At 43.4% G+C, this 13,402-nt stretch overlaps 1 long non-coding RNA gene across 8 annotated transcripts in view; it reads right to left on the reverse strand.

Annotated features, from left to right (window-relative positions):
- LOC147347952 (uncharacterized) overlaps positions 1 to 13,402 on the reverse strand; it is a 146,727-nt gene that overhangs the window by 101,544 nt on the left and 31,781 nt on the right. The window lies entirely within an intron of this gene.

Genomic DNA, 13,402 nt, shown 5'->3' on the forward strand with positions numbered 1-13,402 from the left:
AATAATAAATGGCATGATGTTCAGTTCAGTTCAGTTCAGTTCAGTCGCTCAGTCGTGTCTGACTCTTTGCAACCCCATGAATCGCAGCACGCCAGGGCTCCCTGTCCATCACCAACTCCCAGAGTTCACCCAGACTCACGTCCATCAAGTCAGTGATGCTATCCAGCCATCTCATCCTCTGTTGTCCCCTTCTCCTCCTGCCCCCGATCCCTCCCAGCATCAGAGTCTTTTCCATTGAGTCAACTCTTCGCATGAGGTGGCCAAAGTACTGGAGTTTCAGCTTTAGCATCATTTCCTCCAAAGAAATCCCAGGGCTGATCTCCTTCAGAATGCACTGGTTGGATCTCCTTGCAGTCCAAGGGACTCTCAAGAGTTTTCTCCAACACCACAGTTCAAAAGCATCAATTCTTTGGCACTCAGCCTTCTTCACGGTCCAACTCTCACATCCATACATGACCACAGGAAAAACCATAGCCTTGACTAGACGGACCTTTGTTGGCAAAGTAATGTCTCTGCTCTTGAATATGCTATCTAGGTTGGTCATAAGTTTCCTTCCAAGGAGTAAGCGTCTTTTAATTTCATGGCTGCAGTCACCATCTGCAGTGATTTTGGAGCCCCCCAAAATAAAGTCTGACACTGTTTCCACTGTTTCCCATCTATTTCCCATGAAGTGATGGGACCGGATGCCATGATCTTCGTTTTCTGAATGTTGAGCTTTAAACCAAATTTTTCACTCTCCTCTTTCACTTTCATCAAGAGGCTTTTTAGTTCCTCTTCACTTTCTGCCATAAGGGTGGTGTCATCTGCATATTTGAGGTTATTGATATTTCTCCCAGCAATCTTGATTCCAGCTTGTGTTTCTTCCAGTCCAGCGTTTCTCATGATGTACTCTTCATAGAAGTTAAATAAGCAGGGTATCAATATACAGCCTTGACATACTCCTTTTCCTATTTGGAACCAGTCTGTTGTTCCATGTCCTGTTCTGTTGCTTCCTCACCTGCATACAGATTTCTCAAGAGGCAGGTCAGGTGGTCTGGTATTCCCATCTCTTTCAGAATTTTCCACAGTTTATTGTGATCCACACAGTCAAAGGCTTTGGCATAGTCAATAAAGCAGAAGTAGATGTTTTTCTGGAACTGTCTTGCTTTTCCCATGATCCAGCTGATGTTGGCAATTTGATCTCTGGTTCCTCTGCCTTTTCTAAAACCAGCTTGAACATCAGGAAGTTCACGGTTCACATATTGCTGAAGCCTGGCTTGGAGAATTTTGAGCATTACTTTACTAGCGTGTGAGATGAGTGCAATTGTGTGGGAGTTTGAGCATTCTTTGGCATTGCCTTTCTTTGGGGTGGGAATGAAAACTGACCTTTTCCAGTCCTGTGGCCACTGCTGAGTTTTCCAAATTTGCTGGCATATTGAGTGCAGCACTTTCACAGCATCATCTTTCAGGATTTGAAATAGCTCAACTGGAATTCCATCACCTCCACTAGCTTTGCTCGTAGTGATGCTTTCTTTTTTTTTTTTTTTAATTTAAATTTATTTATTTTAATTAGAGGCTAATTACTTTACAATATTGTGTTGGTTTTGCCATACATCAACATGAATCTGCCACAGGTGTACATGAGTTCCCATAACATAGTGATGCTTCCTAAGGCCCACTTGACTTCACATTCCAGGATGTCTGGCTCTAGATGAGTGATCACACCATCGTGATTATCTGGGTCATGAAGATCTTTTTTGTACAGTTCTTCTGTGTATTCTTGCCACCTTTTCTTAATATCTTCTGCTTCTGTTAGGTCCATACCATTTCTGTCCTTTATCGAGCCCATCTTTGCATGAAATGTTCCCTTGGTATCTCTAATTTTCTTGAAGAGATCTCTAGTCTTTCCCATTCTGTTGTTTTCCTCTATTTCTTTGCATTGATCACTGAGGAAGGCTTTCTTATCTCTTCTTGCTATTCTTTGGAACTCTGCATTCAGATGCTTATATCTTTCCTTTTCTCCTTTGCTTTTCACTTCTCTTTTTTCACAGCTATTTGTAAGGCCTCCTCAGAGAGCCATTTTGCTTTTTTGCATTTCTTTTCCATGATGATGGTCTTGATCCCTGTCTCCTGTACAATGTCACGAACCTCTGTCCATAGTTCATCAGTCACTCTATCTATCAGATCTAGGCCCTTAAATCTATTTCTCACTTCCACTGTATAATCATAAGGGATTTGATTTAGGTCATACCTGAATGGTCTAGTGGTTTTCCCTACTTTCTTCAATTTAAGTCTGAATTTGGCAATAAGGAGTTCATGATCTGAGCCACAGTCACCTCCTGGTCTTGTTTTTGTTGACTGTATAGAGCTTCTCCATCTTTGGCTGCAAAGAATATAATCAATCTGATTTTGGTGTTGACCATCTGATGATGTCCATGTGTAGAGTCTTCTCTTGTGATGTTAGCATCTAGCATTAACTGCAAGTAGACCCGGGTTTGATCCCTGGGTTGGGAAGATCCCCTGGAGAATGAAATGGCAATCTACTCCAGGACTATTGCCTGGAAAATCCCATGGACAGAGGAGCCTGGTAAGCTACAGTCCATGGGGTCGCAAAGAGTCGGACACGACTGAGCGACTTCACTATCTACTATCTACTATCCTGTGTTCCAGGCACTGTGCTGAGGGAGTCCTGGTAAAGCTGAACAAGCCCCTGGTGAAGCTCTTTCATAAGTGCCATCGATACCAAATTTTACACATGAGGAATAGAGATTCAGAGAGATGAGATGACTTATGCCAGCTCGGAAGTGGCCGGGTCAAAATTCAATGCTGGGTCTCAGTGACTCCAGAGTCCAAAGCCTTGAGTCACTCTGCTTCAAACTGCCATAAATGTGGCAACCCTCTGCTGTAAACAGTTCTAGCTGGTGGAAACACTTACGGTGCCCGTGGAGCCTGAAACTGAATGATAAGATATAATCCCCTTCATTGACTGTTGGGCTCTTTTCAAATCTTTACATTTCCAAGTTTTTTGGTTTTTTTTTTCCTATCACAGGGCAGGAAAAGTATCCAAGAGAAGCATAATGAGCTTATGTCTGCCAAACCGAAAGTACCTATTCAAAAGAGAGCCCAGAGCGATTCCATCTCCCTGCCTAGAGGAACACTCCAGCGGTTAAGTCTTCCAAACAATTCTGCTTCATTTTCAGCTGTTTAAAAAAATAAAGATAAAATGAGAGAACTCTTGTTTTCTGGTGTGGGAAAGCCAAGAGTCTATGATTTTTGTCTTTGCTTTTCAGCAGAACTGAGACCTCCCAAGATGCTAAAAGTTCTCTGGGGTGTCAGGAAAACACCTGGGTCACCGTTAACAAACATGACTGCCCCTGGAAATGTGACATCCAGATTTATTGATTCCACACCCAGACAGTGCAGGCCCTCCACTCCCCAGCAGGTAAGAGTCACAGGGCAGGAGAACAAGCCCCAGACTGTCACAATAACCCCAGGCTAGCTTTGATGGTTTTAATAAGCTTGGCCATTCCCTGCTCAGGAGGTGGCCATTATTGCTCAAACCTCTTCGTGTCAGCTTGAAATTCACCTTGGCAAGGACCCTGCCCTTCTTGGACGCTTCCCCCTGGCTTTTCAAATTCTGTGAAAGGAATTGAGATTGAGTGGAGAATGCCTGCCTGTCTCGAGTCTGTATGAAATCTCCCACAGAGCTGCCCTGGCCCTGGGCTAATTGGGCTGTTCTGATTCTACGACAGTATCAGGAAAAACTAAGGGTGACTCTTTACACCAGTCTCCGGGCCCCTGTCTCTGAGAGTTTGGAGGGTCTGTGTAAATCAGAGAACACACCAAGGCCCAGAATATTATTTTCTTGCATGGGTATGTGGGGTGCGCTTTTGAACCCCAGGTCCCATTAAAATAAAATGCTGCTGTTCACAGGATACACTGACAAACAGCAAAGCTAAACAGATGCAGAAGGTTACAGACACCCCTCTCTCTGCACTCCGCCCTGTCTACACAGCAAACTCGTTCGTGTTCAGCCTTCAAACCCTCTCCACCCTGAAGCCACCCCTCCCTCAGGAGGTCCTCCCTGAGCCTGACTTGGCTGGCACCACGCTCCCTCCTCTGTGCTCCTGGCAACACCACCACATTGACACTGGTCATTACAAACTGGGGAATGACGAACTGGGGAGCCCCAAGAACCAAACCTGGGAGTGGGGGATGGGCCCTATGGTGCAGAAAAGTGCTCTTCAAGGTGTGGTCCGTGAACTCAGCACCGCCAGCCTACAGAACCTCAGCATATAGGAAACTCTGCAGTTACTTGACCGGTGCTGGGACCTTTTACCAAAGGACCAGAGCATGACAGAGAAGACGAAAAAATAAAACTACCTCTTTTCTAAATCAGTGTTTGGGATGCACTGGGATAAGAGACACACTAGAAAGGGTGGCGGAGACAGCAATGGCAGCCCACTCCAGTACTCTTGCCTGGATAATCCCATGGACGGAGGAGCCTGGTAGGCTGCAGTCCATGGGGTCGCTAAGAGTCGGGCACGACTGAGCGACTTCACTTTCACTTTTCACTTTCATGCATTGGAGAAGGAAATGGCAACCCACTCCAGTGTTGTTGCCTGGAGAATCCCAGGGACGGCGGAGCCTGGTGGGCTGCCGTCTATGGGGTCGCTCAGAGTCGGACATGACTGAAGTGACTTAGCAGAAAGGGTGGGGTGGGGGCAGGGAAGGAAGAAAAGGTGAGTAGGAAGGAGGGAATTAAAAATAGTCTCTGTGTGATTATTTACAATACACAAAGTATTTCCACACACGTTACATCACTGGGTCTTGACCTGGCTGGTCCAAGGGGTCTTCCTCCGCAGACACTCTCAGCGCATGTGCTCTCCCCTCTGTTCCGTTCCCCTGCGGGCACTGCCCTCCACTCGCTTCTTCCCCTATTATGACCACGGTTTATATGTGATTTCCTCAGGAGGCCTTCCTGGCCACCCAATCTAGAATGTTCTCCTCTCTGACCCCGGGCCATCCCCCTCTCTCCACGGCCATGGTTTGGGTGTTTTTTTCCCTCCACAGAACTTCAACAATCCAGACTTTTTCATGTATTGGTGTATTGTGTATGGTCAGTTTCCCCACTAGAAAGTAAGCTCCTTAAGAACAGGCATGTCTTGTTCACTCTGAGAACTCCCTAAGCTAGGACATTGCCGGCAGAGGAACAAGTGAATGAATGAATGATTAAACTCGTGAATGAATACAGGAGGTGTTCCTGTTTCCACTTAAAATGAAAAGAAAATAAAGAGTTTTAGGACTTTCCCCAAAAGAAACTGAGGGTCTTGTCCAAGGATACACAGCTCCTCGGGAGACCCTGGTCTCCAAGTGAGCCTCCCGCTTCCAGATGCAGCTCCTTCCGCCCTGTACCACTGCTGGGATGTTTCCATTTCTGGGGGAAAACCTGCAGAGCCTTTAACATCCAATAAGGGAATTCACGCAGGTTGTGTGACACTATGGTCAGCTTCTGAGGTTCACATATCCAAGCATCCCTTTGATATTAAAGGGAAAATAGCAGAGCCCGGGAGGGTCAACCTTCAGTGACAACTAACCCTAACGATGCTCTAAATCCCAGTCCCATTACTGGAGAAGAATGGTAACAGCAAAGGCTTTGGAGTCAGGCATGTCTGGGAGAAAATTCAAGATTTGAATTTTCATAAAAGCTTGAAAGATGAAAAGTCCCTTTACAAAACTGCCTGGAACATAGTAGGCACTCAGTAACTATTTGATGAATGAATAAAATGGGTATTTGTTTGCAACTAATAAGGAGGGAAAAGGTTTGTATCCTGAAACCTGGCTTGATATCTCAGAATTTCAATTCATGACATTAACCCTAATTTATAAGAATTCACCAAGAACTAAATCAAGTCTAAAATTTTTGCTCATCTTATAGCTCCTCCTCAACTTAAAGAACCCATAATTGGTGTTAGATCAAAAATTCCAAAAGTAACATCTCCACAGTCACCCAAGTGACTGTTTCCCCCAGGAGAGGAGCAGACAGATCTCAACAGAAGACATGTTTGAGGTGGCCACCCTCAATGCAATCCAGCCCTGATTTCAGAGCACAGTTCTTCAAATCAAAACCACTCACTAAGCCTGGATTTTCAACAGCGCTCCACTGCTTTCTGTCAAGGAAATGATGCAGAAAATGTCACACAGAACTCAGATAAGAGCAGGAAGAGAGAGTTGGGCCAAAATTGAAGGGCCTGAGGGGTGTTCTTGCACTGGGGTTTGCGAAGTTCTGTATAAGTTCATATTAGGCACTTAGCAGAGACACAGTTGTCTGTCACATGTCAGCCCTGGTTTGTGAAGCTGTCAGTCACCACCGTGAACTACAAAGTCACTGCATGAACTGGCCAGGACCCAGGAGGATTTCCACAAAGTGAAAATCCAGATTTAAAAAAACCACTGAGCTCAAGGAACACCAGAATTCTTAATACTACTTCATACCAGGGCTCCAAAGCCACGTCAGGGCCCCTCTCTCCCCGTCTCCCCTTAACCTCCCCTCCCCCTGCCTCCCACGTTCCCCTCCTTCCTGTCACCTTTCATCTCCTTCCCCCCAGTTCTGAGAGACGTACAGAGAAAAACAATACAGAACATAAACTTTTTAGTCTATTTATCTGACATCTGCACGTCCACAAAATTCACATACGTGGATTCGTTTTCTTTCCTTTTATGAGAAAATGGCTAACTGATGTGAAGCTTAGACTTCTGAATACGTTACTATCAGGTAAGACACAAAGTCAACGTAAATAGGACATCATCTGTCTGTCTATTCAGTTTGTGTAATTTGACAAATACTTCCTAAGCACCAGTGAGGACTACACCCTCTCTCCTCTTCCCTGCCCACAGTTTAACTACAAACCCATGGCCTCCAGACTTCACTGGGCCTTTGTGCTGCTCACAGGCTTTCTACAGCTCTTTGGTCCACACTCTCTCCTGCTGTCCATGCTAGCCGATGTCATAATCCTCAAGGTTCTGCCCAATCACCAACCTCCTCATTCAGGAAAGCCCCTCACCTCTTCCTTCTCAGAGAAAACAGAGCCATCAGCTGTCTACTCCCAAGCTCTCTGCCTGGGGTCCTGCCCACTCCAGAAGCGGCAGTGATGGTAGAACACTCTGGATGCCCCCATCCTACCACCTCTTGAGACACCTGCCTGCAGAGCAAGCCCCTTTTCTCCAGATCGCCACCCGATCCCTTTCTACCAGTTTCTTCCCCATCAGGATTTAAGGAGACTGCAAGTTATCCCATCATGAAAGCAAACAGGGATACAAACCACCCTTCTCCGTGGAATGACCCTTTCTCTTCTCTCTCTCCTCCACGTCACAGCTCAGCTTGCTGAAAGCGAAGCCCACACTCGGCACCTAGACTCTCTTTTCCCAACAAGCTTAGGAGTTTTGGATTAAAGCACACCGAGTCCAGCTGTCTCCCATCTGTGTGATCATGGGCACAGTAGTTAACCTCTCCATGTCTCACTTTCCTCAGCAAAAAGAAATTAATATCAGTTCTACTTATTGCTGCTGCTACTGCTGCTGCTAAGTTACTTCAGTCATATCCAACTCTGTGCGACCCCATAGATGGCAGCCCACCAGGCTTCCCCCATCCCTGGGAGTTTCCAGACAAGAATACTGGAGTGGGTTGCCATTTCCTTCTCCAATGCATGAAAGTGAAAAGTGAAAGTGAAGTCGCTCAGTCGTGTCCGACTCTTAGCGACCCCATGGACTGCAGCCCACCAGGGTCCTCCATTCATGGGATTTTCCAGGCAAGAGTACTGGAGTGGGGTGCCATTGCCTTCTCCGAGTTCTACTTATTAAGCTGTTGTTAATATAAAACGTGGCAATACTGGTAAAGACTTTAGGACAGAGTATGTTCTCTGACAGAATGTAGTCCACTGGAGAAGGGAATGGCAAACCACTTCAGTATTCTTGCCTTGAGAACCCCATGAACAGAATGAAAAGGCAAAATGATAGGATACTGAAAGAGGAACTCCCCAGGTCGGTAGGTGCCCAATATGCTACTGGAGATCAGTGGAGAAATAACTCCAGAAAAAATGAAGGGATGGAGCCAAAGTGAAAACAATACCCAGTTATGGATGTGACTGGTGATAGAAGCAAGGTCCGATGCTGTAAAGAGCAATATTGCATAGGAACCTGGAATGTTAGGTCCATGAATCAAGGCAAATTGGAAGTGGTCAAACAGGAGATGGCAAGAGTGAACATCGACATTCTAGGAATCAGCGAACTCAAATGGACTGGAATGGGTGAATTTAACTCAGATGACCATTATATCTACTACTGCGGGCAGGAATCCCTCAGAAGAAATGGAGTAGCCATCATGGTCAACAAAAGAGTACGAAACACAGTACTTGGATGCAATCTCAAAAATGACAGAATGATTTCTGTTTATTTCCAAGGCAAACCATTCAGTATCACGGTAATCCAAGTCAATGCCCCAACCAGGAACGCTGAAGAAGCTGAAGTTGAATGGTTCTATGAAGACCTACAAGACCTTTTAGAACTAACACCCGAAAAAGATGTCCTTTTCATTATAGGGGACTGGAATGCAAAAGTAGGAAGTCAAGAAATACCTGGAATAACAGGCAAATTTTGCCTTACAATACGGAATGAAGCAGGGCAAAGGCTAATAGAGTTTTGCCAAGAGAACACATCCACTGGATCATGGAAAAAGCAAGAGAGTGCCAGAAAAACATCTACTTCTACTTTATTGACTATGACAAAGCCTTTGACTGTGTGGATCACAGTAAACTGTGGAAAATTCTGAAAGAGATGGGAATACCAGACCATCAGACCTGCCTCTTGAGAAACCTGTATTCAGGTCAGGAAGCAACAGTTAGAACTGGACATGGAACAACAGACTGGTTCCAAATAGGAAAAGGAGTACATCAAGGCTGTATATTGTCACCCTGCTTATTTAACTTATATGACTTTTCATATATTTTGAGAAACACTGGGCTGGAAGAAGCACAGGCTGGAATCAAGATTGCCAGGAGAAATATCAATAACCTCAGATATGCAGATGACACCACCCTTATGGCAGAAAGTGAAGAGGAACTAAAAAGCCTCTTGATGAAAGTGAAAGAGGAGAGTGAAAAAGTTGGCTTAAAGCTCAACATTCAGAAAACGAAGATCATGGCAACTTGTCCCATCACTTCATGGGAAATAGATGGGGAAACAGTGGAAACAGTGGCTGACTTTATTTTGGGGGGCTCTATAATCACTGCAGATGGTGATTTCAGCCATGAAATTAAAAGATGCTTACTCCTTTGGAGGAAACTTATGACCAACCTAGATAGCATATTGAAAAGCAGAGACATTACTTTGCCAACAAAGGTCTGTCTAGTCAAGGCTATGGTTTTTCCAGTAGTCATGTATGGATGTGAGAGTTGGACTGTGAAGAAAGCTGAGTGCCGAAGAATTGATGCTTTTGAACTGTGATGTTGGAGAAGACTCTTGAGAGTTCCTTGGACTGCAAGGAGATCCAACAAGTCCATCCTGGAGGAGATCAGTCCTGGGTGTTCTTTGGAAGGAATGATGCTAAAGCTGAAACTCCAATACTTTGGCCACATCATGCGAAGAGTTGACTCATTGGAAAAGACTCTGATGCTGGGAGGGATTGGGGGCAGGAAGAGAAGGGAATGACAGAGGATGAGATGGATGGATGGCATCACCGACTCGATGGACATGAATTTGAATGAATGAACTCCGGGAGCTGGTGATGGACAGGGAGACCTGGCGTGCTGCGATTCATGGGGTTGCAAAGAGTCGGACATGACTGAGCAACTGAACTGAACTGATGTTTTCAAAAATGTAGTTATTATTATTAGTAAATTCCAAACTGGTATCAGTCATCTAGAACTTCTCCCAAGCTCCAGACTCAAAAATCCAACTGCTTTTAAGGTATCTCAACTAAGACGACTCCTAGACACTTCAAACGGTTCCAAGGGGGACATAGCTATCATCCACCCATCTTCCCATGTGGACCACCACTCACCCAGTTAACACTGGGACCACCACCCAGTTAACACGTCCATCAGCTCTAATTAATGACAGCTGTTTGCTTCATGCCCCTCCACATCCAGCTCCAGTTCTGCCTCCTACATATGCCTCACTCCATCCGTGTAGCTCCACTCCTACTGAGGCACTGTCATTGATAACACATACCACTGTCTCCTGTCAGTATCACTATCACAAATTTCCAACTGATACAGGCTTGCCTCTCTTCTGATATCTTCTCTACACTATAGCCAAAGTGAATATATATTATACATGATATATATCATCCGAGCTAGACTTTCAAAAATATACAGAAGTACAAAGAATGATATTGTACAACGAACACCACATTCACATTACCCAGAATTAACTATGATATTTTTACAATTAAAATCTTACCACATCACTAGTTCATAAAATGCTCAATGGCATCTACTTATCCTTAGGATCAAACTCAAACAAAGTTGCAAGGTTGAAATGACTCTCCATGACTCCCAGCCTCTTCTCACCCACACCTCCCCTGTTACCGATCTGAAACCCAGACCACAGAAAACTATTTTTGGTTGCTCCCAAATGCCAAACTCCTCCTGCCCTCCAGGTCTTTCCATCTTTGAGGAGGAAGGCATGAAAGGATGATAAACTGCTCAAGTATGAGACAGAAGCAGAAAGAAACATTGGGAGGTATTTGGCAGTCAGCCCAAGGAAGTGATATTCAGAGAAATATCTTAAATGGTAAAAGTGACAGCATCACAGAATCTTAAGAGTCACTTGGACATTTAGTTAAATCCAGCCTCCCCTGCCATACCCATCATGCCTTCAAAGAACCTCTATTGGAAAGGCAATAAAGTACATATACTTTGCTTTACATCTTAATGGCTTTTTAACGGAGAGTATGTAATACATGGAGACATATGTGTATAATTCTCCAAGGCTCCTGGAAGGCAGACATCTTTCCCCAACACCCCTCCAAGGGGGCAGAGGTGATCTTTGAATGAAAAAGGAAAGGTCAGTAACTTCTATTAGGCAGTCCTTTTCATGAAGAGAGAGGAAACGTTCCAAGGTTTTGGGCAATTCCTTTGTTTTATGGAGATAGTTAAAAGGAAACCAGGAAGGAAGAGAAATCTTTCCACTTCTGTGACAGGCCTTGAATATTCTTACTTTAAGGAAACACTGGTATTTCTTGCCCTCCCCAGTTACAGTAAATGATGCCTGGAAAATGGCACAGCATTGTAAACTGAAATTCTTTTTTTAGTCTGCCCTGAAGTCTGTCTTCAAACACATCTACATCATTAAATGCCTGATGCGATTTGACTTGGTAGAAAAATTAGTGAAATACTAATACATACAACCACACTATCAGAATTATTTATGAAACGAGCAGCCAGTGGGAGGAAAATGAATTGTACAAATAAGCTGCCTAAATCCTCAGGGTTATGATGGAAATTGCTCTGATTTCTGTGGATGACTGAAGACAGTAGCTTTGCTGTTATTTTTTCATAATCCAATAGTTGTTAACTGATCACACTGCTTCTACAATGACTTCTGTAAAATGCCAGAAGAAAACCAAAGGGACTCATTGCTAAATTTTTAAAAAAAATAATTATGAAAGGGAAAGGAAAGGAAATCCGTGTGTGATCTGTGTATAAGTTACCTGGGTATTGATTTTACATACAAGAAACCAACCTCCCCTGTCCATAAAGAAAATTTATTCTGGAACATAACTGACTTTCCAGTAAAGTAAAAATATTTTCAAAGTGTTGCCCCTACAACTGTAAAAGGTACACTGCCTTTTGGAACAAGTATTTTGGAAAAATTAAACTTGTGTCAAGTTGGATATTTTAATTTGTAATGGGAAGTTAACTTCTAACAAGAGCTCTAAATTATCTTTTAATGTATTATTTAGAACTTTATATCATTATGCATACACACTCAAAACTGTCAATCTTCCAAGCACAGTTCTGAGCTGGTGTGCGGTAACACCTAAGTGATGCTTTGAACTACACGGTAGACTCAAGAGAAAGTTGGTGAAAATGCAGAAAAGGTTTTGGAAAATTCAAAAACTCCATGACACATGGACCAGGCAGTGAGAGCTCGCGTGTGAGCATTACACACACAAACATACACGTGCACACACGCAAACACATGCATGCACACAGGCATGTACGCAAAGGACTGTTTCAGAGGCACAGTCAGGAAGTCACATGAACTCACACTAGTCTCTGGAAACATCACCTCCTGAAGGGATCCGCCAGTCCCCGAGAGCTGGTCATGGCCATCAATGCAGCAGCCACTGTTTATTCCCTGTTGAGTATGTGATGGGTATCACAGCTAGTCCTTCATAATCATGATCTCATTTTATTCTTCCAACAACCATATTTAGTAAGTTACAATACCATTTTACAGATAAGAAAACAGAGGTATGTTTTATCACCAGACTACCACATGACCTTGAAAAAGGCAGTAAGGTCATTTATTTCCACATCACACTTGTTTCTTAAGGGCAAGCTTCCCAATGTCAGTAGGAATCAAATTTGGGTTTATATTAGATCTGTTAATTTATTCCAAGGAATTTATGATTGAAACCTAGAAAATACTGTTTTTATTTAATTATATTCTTTCTTTTGCAACAGTATATTTTACTTTAAAAGCTAAGGATATATAAAGCAACTTTACTCCAATAAAAATTAATTAAAAAGCTAAATATTGCCTAATATTCTGTGGAAAGTTTATTTTAATAGAATACACAGAACAAGTATTGAAGAAATACCAATGCTTCTATACAACTAGCTCCCCCCCTCCTCAGGTTCATCAGTCCAATAGTTGATACATATGGGTTTATATCACACCGCTGCCACCAAAATATATATATATATATATATATATATATATATATATATATATATATAAAGAGCAGAGTGAAAAACCAGGCTTAAAACTCAACATTCAGAAAACTAAGATCATGCAATCCAGTCCCATCACTTCATGGCAAATAGATGGGGAAAAAATGGAAACATTGAGACTTTATTTTCCTGGCTCCAAACTCACTGCAGATGGTGACTGCAGCCATGAAATTAAAAGATGTTTGCTCCTTGGAAAAAAAGTTATGACCAACCTAGATAGCATATTAAAAAGCAGAGACATTACTTTGCCAACAAAGGTCCATCTAGTCAAAGCTATGATTTTTCCAGTATGGATGTGAGAGTTGGACTATAAAGAAAGCTGAGTGCAGAAGAATTGATGCTTTTGAGCAGTGTTTTTGGAGAAGACTCTTGAGAGTCCCTTGGTCTGCAAGGAGATACAATCAGTCCATCCTAAAGGAAATCAGCCCTGACTATTCATTGGAAGGACTGATGTTGAAGCTGAA

This window comes from Bos grunniens, chromosome 22 (genome assembly GCF_055505025.1).
Source record: "Bos grunniens cultivar Pamir isolate PY7600 chromosome 22, Bosgru_T2T1.0, whole genome shotgun sequence".
NCBI classification, from domain to species: domain Eukaryota; kingdom Metazoa; phylum Chordata; class Mammalia; order Artiodactyla; family Bovidae; genus Bos; species Bos grunniens.